Source organism: Palaemon carinicauda, chromosome 1 (genome assembly GCF_036898095.1).
Source record: "Palaemon carinicauda isolate YSFRI2023 chromosome 1, ASM3689809v2, whole genome shotgun sequence".
In the NCBI taxonomy this organism is placed as follows: Eukaryota; Metazoa; Arthropoda; class Malacostraca; order Decapoda; family Palaemonidae; genus Palaemon; species Palaemon carinicauda.
Genome location: NC_090725.1, coordinates 278,041,471 through 278,051,566, shown reverse-complemented (window position 1 = coordinate 278,051,566; position 10,096 = coordinate 278,041,471).

Genomic DNA, 10,096 nt, shown 5'->3' with positions numbered 1-10,096 from the left:
ATAGGATTTGGGCAATTGCGACTTATTAAGGGTAGATATTAAAATATATTGCATTGTGATGAAAACATTAAGAGGAGATAGAGAGTACATTTTGAACAACTATTGAATACTGAAAATGAGACAGAGGAGCTGAGAGAAACACAAAGGATGGAAGGGCCAGTGATGGAGACACGGAATACAGAAGTGAAGCAGGCAGTGAGTAAAATGAAAAATTGTAAAGCACCAGGTCCATCAGAGTTTAGAATTGAAATGGTTAAGATACTATCAACAGATTGGGAAAAAGGATAGTGGTTTCATTATGAGTAATATGGGAGGAAGAAATAATGCCTAAGGACTGGGACGAGAATAAAATAGCATGTATATTTAAGCAGGAAGGTGATGACATGGAATGTGATAACTTCATGGAAATTAAACTAACAGAGCATGGTTTGAAAGTTTTTGAGAAGGTACTACATGAGAGATCATAAAGGTTGGGAAACAGCAGTATGGATTCATGAGGGGGAAAGGGACTGTGGATTCCTTCTTTATAATAAGGCAGCTATGCGAAAAGAGGCTAGATGGAAACCAGAAGCTCTTCTGTGCTTTGTCAGATCTAGAGAAGGCTTATGATATAATACCTAGAGAAGTGAAGTTTTGGTGCTGGAGGAAGAAGAAAATCCCAGAAAAGTTGGTTAGAATAGTAGAGATGATGTACAAAAGAATAAGGACAAAAGTAAATACAGCTGTTGGAGAAACTGAAACTTTTGAAGTTGGTGTTGGATTACACGAGGGGTCAGTATTAAGCACATTATACTTGTGGTGGTCATGGATGTGTTATATGAAAGGGTTAGAAATGAAGAGTTGAGGGAGTTTCTGTGTACAGATGATTACCGCTGAAAATGAGGAAGATTTACAGTAGCGAGAGACCTTGGAGAGGGATGGTTTGAGAGTAAATATGGATAAGACTGAAGCTATGATGAGCAGTAAGGAAAGTAGGGACAGGATATCCATGCATGAAAGTGGAGGCTCAGTTGTAAATAAGGTGGAACAACGTAAATACTTGGGATCTACTATAAGGCAGGGAAAGGATGTGGGGCTGAAGTTAAGATAAAAGCAGCCTGGAGGAAGTGGTGTGTAGCGGGAGTGGTATGGGACAGAAATTCCAATCAAGCTAAAATCTAAGATAAATATCACCGTAGCAAGACCTGTATTAATGAATGGATCGGAAACGTGGGCTCGTAAGATGAAAAGAGGAAGCAAAGCTTGAGAGAAATGAAATGAGAATATTGAGATTGAATATGGGAATATCATTTTTATTATTACTTACTTATTAAGCTGCAATCCTAGTTGGCAAAGCAGGATGCTATAAACCTAGGGGCTTCAACAGGGAAAATAGCCCAATGAGGAAAGGAAACAAGGAAAAATAAGATATTTAAAGAAGAGTAACAACATTAAAATAAAGATACCCTATATAAACTATAAACATTATAACAAAACAAGAGGAAGAGAAATAAGACAGAATAGTGTGCCCGAGTGTACCGTCAAACAAGAGAACTCTAATCCTAGACAGTGGAAGACGATGGTACAGAGGCTATGGCACTATCCAAGACTACAGAATAATGGCTTAATTTTGGAGCGTCCTTCTCCTAGAAGAGCTGCTTACCATAGCTGAAGAGTCTCTTCTACCCTTAGCAAGAGGAAACTGGCCACTGAACAATTACAGTGCTGTGAAGAAGAATTGAAAGATTGGATATGGGAATATCACTGATTGAAAGATTGGAAAATGATGATGTAAGAAGAATGGCAGGCGTAGTAAAGATTACAGAGTTGATAAGTGTCCCGACTGAAATGGTGTGGGTGGCAGGCATATTAGAGATTACAGAGGTGATAAGTGTATTACGACTGAAATGATGGGGCCACTTATTGAGTATGGATGGTGGAGAGGGAATGAAGAGAGTTTGGAAGGAAGCTGGTAGGGGGAGAAGATCGAGAGGGAAGCAGAGAATAGATGGCGAGATAAGGTGAAGGATATGGATAGAAGAGGATGAGGGTGCCTTTGATATAAGGCATCGGAGAGGCCGCATCAGGCAACCGACCCCTTATTGTAAATATAATGGTGGGAAAGAAGAATTAGAAGTTAAGTCGACGGGACTGTATCTAAAATATTTAAAACTAAAAATAGTAATGATGTAATTAGGACATTAGTACCATCTGTAAGCATTAAGGTAAAGATTAATTGTTCCGTAATTAACAAGGTATTCAGTTTTCGTTCGTCTATAGATTTAGGGGAGTCTTAAATTAAAGGAAATATAAAATGACATTGAACTTGGACTTACATTTCTAGAAAATAGTTTTTTTTTTAAACTACGGAATCGTCAAACTAAATATTTTTTTTTTTACTCTGTCGTTATTTAAAATTAAAAATATATGAAACTTTCTGCCTTTTAAGTGGGAGTTTATTTTATCAAGTATAGAGATATGCCAATTGTTTAAAGTCGAAATTTAAAACAAATATTGATTGTGTTCTTACCTGACAATAATCCTTTCAGATGAGTACCCAATTTTTATGTCACCACGGCAGTTTTCATCTCTCTCTCTCTCTCTCTCTCTCTCTCTCTCTCTCTCTCTCTCTCTCTCTCTCTCTCTCTCTCTGGGAGGAGCAACACTGAAAACGCAATCGTAATAACTCTTTTATATTTCTATCATTCAATATTTTTCCCAGTCGTATCTAGCGAGAGTTGAGATTTAATGAAAGATAATATAAATTTCTCCTATCTTTTCGTTTTACTCTTGTTGTGTTTCTCTTCTCCTATTGGCTTGACAAGTAATAATGTCTCAGATGCGTTGCCTTACAGTTTTAGCTATAAAGTGTATTTATGTAAAAACATTTTTCTACCAAAACATTAACTCGTGTAAACACCTCTCGATAGTAACACAGTCACAGAACCACTGGTATTCTAATGCTGTGAGGTAATGCCACTGTCACCGAAAATTATGGATAGTCACAGTCTCTGTGTATACATGTATGTATGTACTGTGTGCGCCAGATTCATTAGATGTGTGCGTTTATTGGAGAGGTGATTGTTAGCACGTCTATGTTTGATGTTTTGTCTCCCAACCTCCATCTGTTAAGCACGATTTTGAAAGTTTGGTCTGAGATCTACTGTGATAAGAAAAATTCTTATGGATTCTTGACAGGTAGTAGGTAGGTAGTAGGTTGGCCAAGGCACTAGCCACCCTTTGAGATACTACAGCTAGAGTTATTTTGCCGTTTGACGGGCCCGATAGTATTACATTGGATCCCTCTCTGCTTATGGTTCATTTTTCCTTTTCCTACACATTCACCGAATAGTCTAGTTCATTCTTTACACTTTCTCCTCTTACGTCATACACGTTAAGATACCAAGATAACCGAAAAATTATTTTTCACTGAATGGGTTAACAACTTCATTGCAATTTTCCACTTGGTAAGGGTAGGAGAGACTCTTTAGCTATGATAAGCAGCTCTTCTAGGAGAAGGACACTCCAAAATCAAACCATTGTTCTCTAGCCTTGAGTAGTACCATAGCCTCCGTATCATAGTATTGCACTGTCTTGGTTAGTGTTCTCTTGCTTAAGGGTACACTCAGGCACACTATTCTAACTCATTTCTGTATTTCCTTTCCTCACTAGGCTATTTTCCCCGTTGGGGTCCTTGGGCTGACAACTTGAGCTTTTACAGCTAGGGTTTGTGCTTAGGTAGTAATAATGATAGTAATAATCTTTAACACTCATCCTGATTTTATGTCACTGTCTTATGAACTCTAAGGTCAAAATTCGAGGAATTCATTGCCCTTGACTCTGTCTTTCACTTCGTAAACCACTTGTCATTAATTTTGAAGAAGGATCTCTGCCATCCCAATAGGATGCATCGCCACGACCGAGCTATTCTTTCCGGTCGCACTTGTCCTTCAAATAGCCGAGATCATACTTTGCTTTAGATTCAGCTCATTTCCACACCTTTGTCCCCTTGCTTTAAATCACAGCTAAATCTGCTCTATTAGATGACTCGATGTTTATTTTGGGTTTGTTTCTATGCATGAAAGAGTCTTAAGTCCAGAATTGGAGATTCTGTGTCTTGGGTCTTGGTGGGGGTTCGTGTCTAAGAATTTCCTCTTCTAATATATAACGGCTTGACTCTATAAATATGCATGAAACCTGATAAGCCGCGTGGTTGGGACTTCTACATTTATGTAGGAGAGAGAGAGAGAGAGAGAGAGAGAGAGAGAGAGAGAGAGAGAGAGAGAGAGAGAGAGAGAGAGAGAGAGAGAGAGTTTGCACATGTGTGACAAAGTTACTAATGTCCAGGAGAATATGTCGAGACATCATCTTAATTTCTATACGGGTACTCATCCATAAACCAAGAACTCATTACTTTACAAGTGAGATCTCTTGTATTGGCAACGCGTGAGCATTGTGATAAACCCGGCAGTGAACCGTTATTACTGCTATTTGGAAAAATATCCTCGTATAAGGCAACGCCTGGTATCCTTCGATTGTTTGGCCTCTAAGTAATGATTCATTTCTTACGAAATTAGATTATGAAAATAAAAGTTGACATTAGAGTTCTTAAATCAGAAAGATGAATAAGAAGGGAAGGATTGACTTGGTGATGATAATGTATCCATATCAAGTTGCGAACAAGAATAAATGAAAATGCCTGGATGCATAATTAAAAAAAAAAAATAAATAAATAAAAAAGTAAACATTTACTTTCTAATCCATATACATTTTGGTATTCATATTGAATCATAGTAGGTTGTAGGTAGTAGGTTGGCCAGGGCACCAGTCACCCATTGAGATGCTACCGCTAGAGAGTTATGGGGTCCTTTGACTAGCCAGACAGTATTACATTGGATCCTTCTCTCTTGTTACGGTTTACTTTCCCCTTGCCTACACATACACAAATGGTCTGGCCTATTCTTTACAGATTCTATTCTGTCTTCATACACCTGACAACACTAAGATTACTAAACAATTCTTCTTCACCCAAGGGGTTAACTACTGCACTGTAATTGTTCAGTGACCACTTTCCTCTTGGTAAGGGTAGAAGAGACTCTTTAGTTATGGTAAGCAGCTCTTCTAGGAGAAGGACACTCCAAAATCAAACCATTGTTCTCTAGTCTTGGGTAGTGCTGTAGCCTCTGTACCATAGTCTTCAACTGTCTTGGGTTAGAGTTCTCTTGTTTGAGGGTACACTCGGCCACACTATTCTGTCTTATTTCTCTTCCTCTTGTTTTGTTATAATGTTTATAGTTTATGTAGGAAATATTTATTTTAATGTTGTTACTCTTCTTAAAATATTTTAGTTTTTCTTGTTTCCTACCTCACTGGGCTATTTTCCCTGTTGGGGGCCTCTAGGCTTAAAGGATCCTGCTTTTCCAACTAGGGTTGTAGCTTAGCAATTAATGATGATAATAATTTGTCAAGACGTCCTTTAGCATCAGAAATGGAGCATCGACTTTTCAATAACAGCCGTATAAGGAATTTATTTAAGTACGTTAATCTGTAGTATATTCAGATTTTTATATTAAATACCTAGTGTTGAAAGATATTCAATGATAATTGATAAATTAAAATTATTTTTCGAAGCTTTTGTGCTTCGGTTAAAATGATAAACAATGCAATTTTTGCCAGTTAATTGGATTTATCAAAGAACAAGTTAAATTGCATTATTTAACCTAATTTTGCCAAACACGCACTCACATATATGTGTATGTATATGTGTGTAATGGTATTTGCTATTTCCTTATTTCCTTTTCTTACTGGGCTGCTTCCTTTGTTGGAGCCCTTGGTCTTGTAGCAGTTTGCTTTTCCCGCCAAGGTTGTAGCTTGGCTAGTAATAAATATATATATATATATATATATATATATATATATATATATATATATATATATATATATATATATATATATATATATATATATATATATATTGCTAGCCAAGCTACACCCTTATACACATACATAGGTATATGTATATATACAATATATTTACATTCATATATATATATATATATATATATATATATATATATATATATATATATATATATATATATCCAGTATGTGTGTGTGTTTTTGTGCGAATACCTGTATGTATTATTGTATGAGTATATATATGGTTCTTGTAAATTAATTGTCTGCAGCTTTGTCTCAACAGTGTTAAGAAGGGCGTTATGTTGATTATAATCTGCATAATATTATGTGTATATATATATATATATATATATATATATATATATATATGTGTGTGTGTGTGTGTGTGTATGTATATATTTACACACACCCGTATGTGTGTGCGTGTGAGCGCGTTCTATGTAAAAATTGTGCTGCAAATATAATCAAGAAGAAAGTGTAAAGAGGACACAGCCTTGGATAGGATTAAAGTAACTGAAGAGAGAGTAGATGAAGAGTTATCAATATTCCATGATAATGTTACGTCTTTGGGCATTAGAGGGTAGGAAGAGGAAACAGAAATAGTAAATGGTGATTGGAGAGGTAAAAGCTTTAGTAAAGGAAAAATTGAGGTTGCCTTAGGCTATTTTGTTAGATAAAATAGATCATATGTAGGCATAGAAGATAGTGATAAGGAGATTCAAGAAGGAAATGAGAAAGAAAAAGATGTGCAGCAAAAACCCCTGCAGGGTTGAGGAGGAGAAAGGGAATTTCAGGGAGATTAAAATGTTGACTCTTAGGGAAGTAAATTCAAAGGGAAAGGTTAATGAATCACATGATGAAATTTGTAAGTAGGGAGATGTTGTCAGATTTTAAATGATCCTAGATTAATGGCATAAATAATTAGAATCCTTATAAAAATGGAGGACAGAAGTGAGGCAGAGGCATGTGATGCAATACTTGGAAATGTAATCCTGAGATTGATGTTATCAACAGACCGTTGAATAATTAGTAAAATAAATGAGCAGGCAGAAAGACTGAGGTATCCAGAAGTAACTGGTGAGTTGGAAGGTGTCCCAAACACTGCTTATATTCCTTTTTGATTGGAGAGCAGTCTACTGGAGGAAGTTCTAAAACTGGGGAGTAGTAGCCTATACTCGAAGTGTTAGATCAACCAGGAGGAGAAGAGATCCTTTGATGGTGATTCCCAAAGAGCAAGAGGTCTTTCCACTGCGTAAATATGTTGGAACCCTACTGATCATGCTCCATGCCCCTGATCATTGAATGAATTACTGGCAGCTTTATCGTGTTGGCTGCCCAGGTGCATACCTACTTGCTCAATCACGAAGGGTCTGTGAAACAATACCCCTTGCTTTTAGACGTAAGTTATGGTGGTGTAGTATTTCTTCTCTTCAGTATGACTAGGTGTCCTGTCAGATCCTGTTAGGAAGTAGACAATCCTGTTAGCATTGCTTGGACTTCCAGTAGATTGATAGGTAGGAGGTGTTTGCTCCTGTGGACCACGCCCCCTAGGTGTTCTGGCTCCCCAGGTATAGCCTAGCCATTCTTGCATATGCCTAAGAACAGCAGGATCCCTGGAGGTGAGATTCTAGTGAAATTTCTCCATAGAGGGTCTCGTCAATCAGTCACTAAACCTGGTCAACCCCTGTTTCTTGTTCCATTGAAACCAGGTGATACTCCTAATAACCCTGGAGCCCATGTAGAAAGAGTTCTCCAGTGATGGGCAAAGTCTTAGACAACATTAACATCATCGAACTAGAAGTTCTTGGTCGTGTGGGAGCTGCTGTGCCACCTCCCTACATTTGTTGATGTGTTCAATGTGTTATCAGCATACTCTGATCCTCTATCATCGGCAATGCCATGGGACTGTGCTCACAGATTGAACATGATTCTAAAATCGTGGCAAAAGAAAAGCCAACTGTATCAGTCCTGGAGCATTACCACCTGGAGATTGAAAGGAAAGTCGATCATCAAGAAATCCCTAGAGGCAAATCTCATACATGTAGACACTAGCATAAGTGAGCTTTGAAGTGGTAAATAAAGCCCTGAGGACGAGTTGGAGGTACTTCTTGTCAGGCGGAAGGATGTGTATCTAGATGAGTGTACCCATTAAGTTTACGGAGTGAAAATTTCTTCTTCCTGATAGCAGACCACACAGTACGTGCTGTCTTCATCTCGAGCAGAGTCAAGGAAGGGTAAGATTCTCGGTTCGTAGGCCCAGTCAACTTTCCCTTAGGAGGAGTTGAGTGCATTATTATTATTATTATTATTATTATTATTATTATTATTATTATTATTATTATTATTATTATTATTTGCTATGCTACAACCCTAGTTGGAAAAGCAGGATGCTATAAGCCTACGGGCTCCAACAGTGAAAATAGGTCAGTGAGGAAAGGAAACAAGGAAAAATAGAAAATTTTATGAACAATAACATTAAAATAAATATTTCCTCTATAAACTATAAAACTTTAACAAAACACGAGGAAGAAAAATTGAATAGTTTAGTGTGCCCGAGTGTACCCTCAAGCAAGAGAACTCTAACCCAAGAGAGTGGAAGGCCATGGTACAGAGGCCAATGGTTTGATTTTGGAGTGCACTTCTCCTAGAAGAGCTGTTAACCATAGCTAAAGAGTCTCTCCTGCCCTTACCAAGAGGAATGTGGGCACTGAACAATTACAGTGCAGTAGTTAAAACCTTGAGAGAAGAATTGTTTGGTAATCTCAGTATTGTTAGGTGTATGAGGACAGAGGAGAATATGTAAAGAATAGGCCAGACTATTCGGTGTATGTGTAGGCAAAGGGAAAATGAACCGTAACCAGAGAGAAAGATCCAATGTAGTACTATCTGGTCAGTCAAAGACCCCATAACTCTCTAGCGGTAGTATCTCGATTGTAGTATTCTCCCTCCATGCTCCTTCTGAACTAAAAGGTTTACTGGCTGAAGTGTCATTTAGAGTCAAGGCAAAGATACCAACTGTATGCAACCAGTGGTTGGAGATAGGAAGCTGTTTAGGCTGGTCCTGAAGTGGCTTCCATGATAGCTTACTTCAGACCAGGCAACAATGTTCCCCTGCCCTCTTGCTGGAGTCTTCCATCGGGTCTCTGTTGTCAGTGATGCAATTGCTAAATCAATGGATAGTAGAGAAGGTCCACCTCCTTTAGAACTTCAAACCTCTATTGTCAAGAGAGTGCTGTGCAGGATCTACTTAACTGGTTATATCTTTGAGGAGTCCCAAAGTGCTGATGGATGGGTGCAGTCCTTCCCCTGGTAGGTGTTGAGGTTACCTTTGGAGGTCAGTGCACTCAAAAATGAGTTCAAAGACCTTGATAATTATGAACGAAGTTGTAAAGATCTCTACAATGAACCAACATAGGGGTAGGGTCCATAGGATTGATGATTTTCTTGAAGTCCTTTGAAGAATTCTGCCTACCCTTAGGACATTCGCTAGCAAACAGAACAGGGTGATCTCCTGTAGAGGGAGAAGTGATGAACGAATGTTGACTGGTTTAGCTTGATGACTGAACTGCTTCTGGCTCCCATGCTAAGGGACATTAAGTCTCTTACCCTTTGTAGAACAAACAGAAAAGTCTGGTACCAAAGAGGGCTTAGCAGCCTGCCTTTGTTTGGGGAAGACCCTTGCCGAGATCCGTGCAAACACAATGTGGCATCTCGGTGCTTGTACAAGTGCTGAGGTCTGACCTGAGAAATCACCTGTTCCAGTCCATATTAGGAAAACGAGTTGAGAGATCTTGGCATCTGGGAAAATCTCGGAGTGTAGGAAGATCTCATGCACTGGACTAGTCTCTGCACATGGGAAGATCTAAGTTGTGGAACAATCTTGGCACTTCAAAAGCTCTCGAGCATTGAAAAGGTCAGGAACATTTAAAGATCTTTGGACTGGGAGTGCTGTGAAGAAACAGGTAACAAGTGACAGATGTTCAAGTTCCTTTGCGACTCGCAAATAATGTTCACTTGAAGAATGAGCATAAGTTCTGATTGCGGGACCCGATCACAGGATTGCCTATCGGTCAGTTTTCGATTGTATAGCTTCTTATCTTGTGGAGAACAAGCTTGAGGAGACCTGCCATGTTAGGAAAGAACACTATCCTAACATTCCCGTGAAGACAAAACACGAAGGGAGAGACTATAAAGAAAC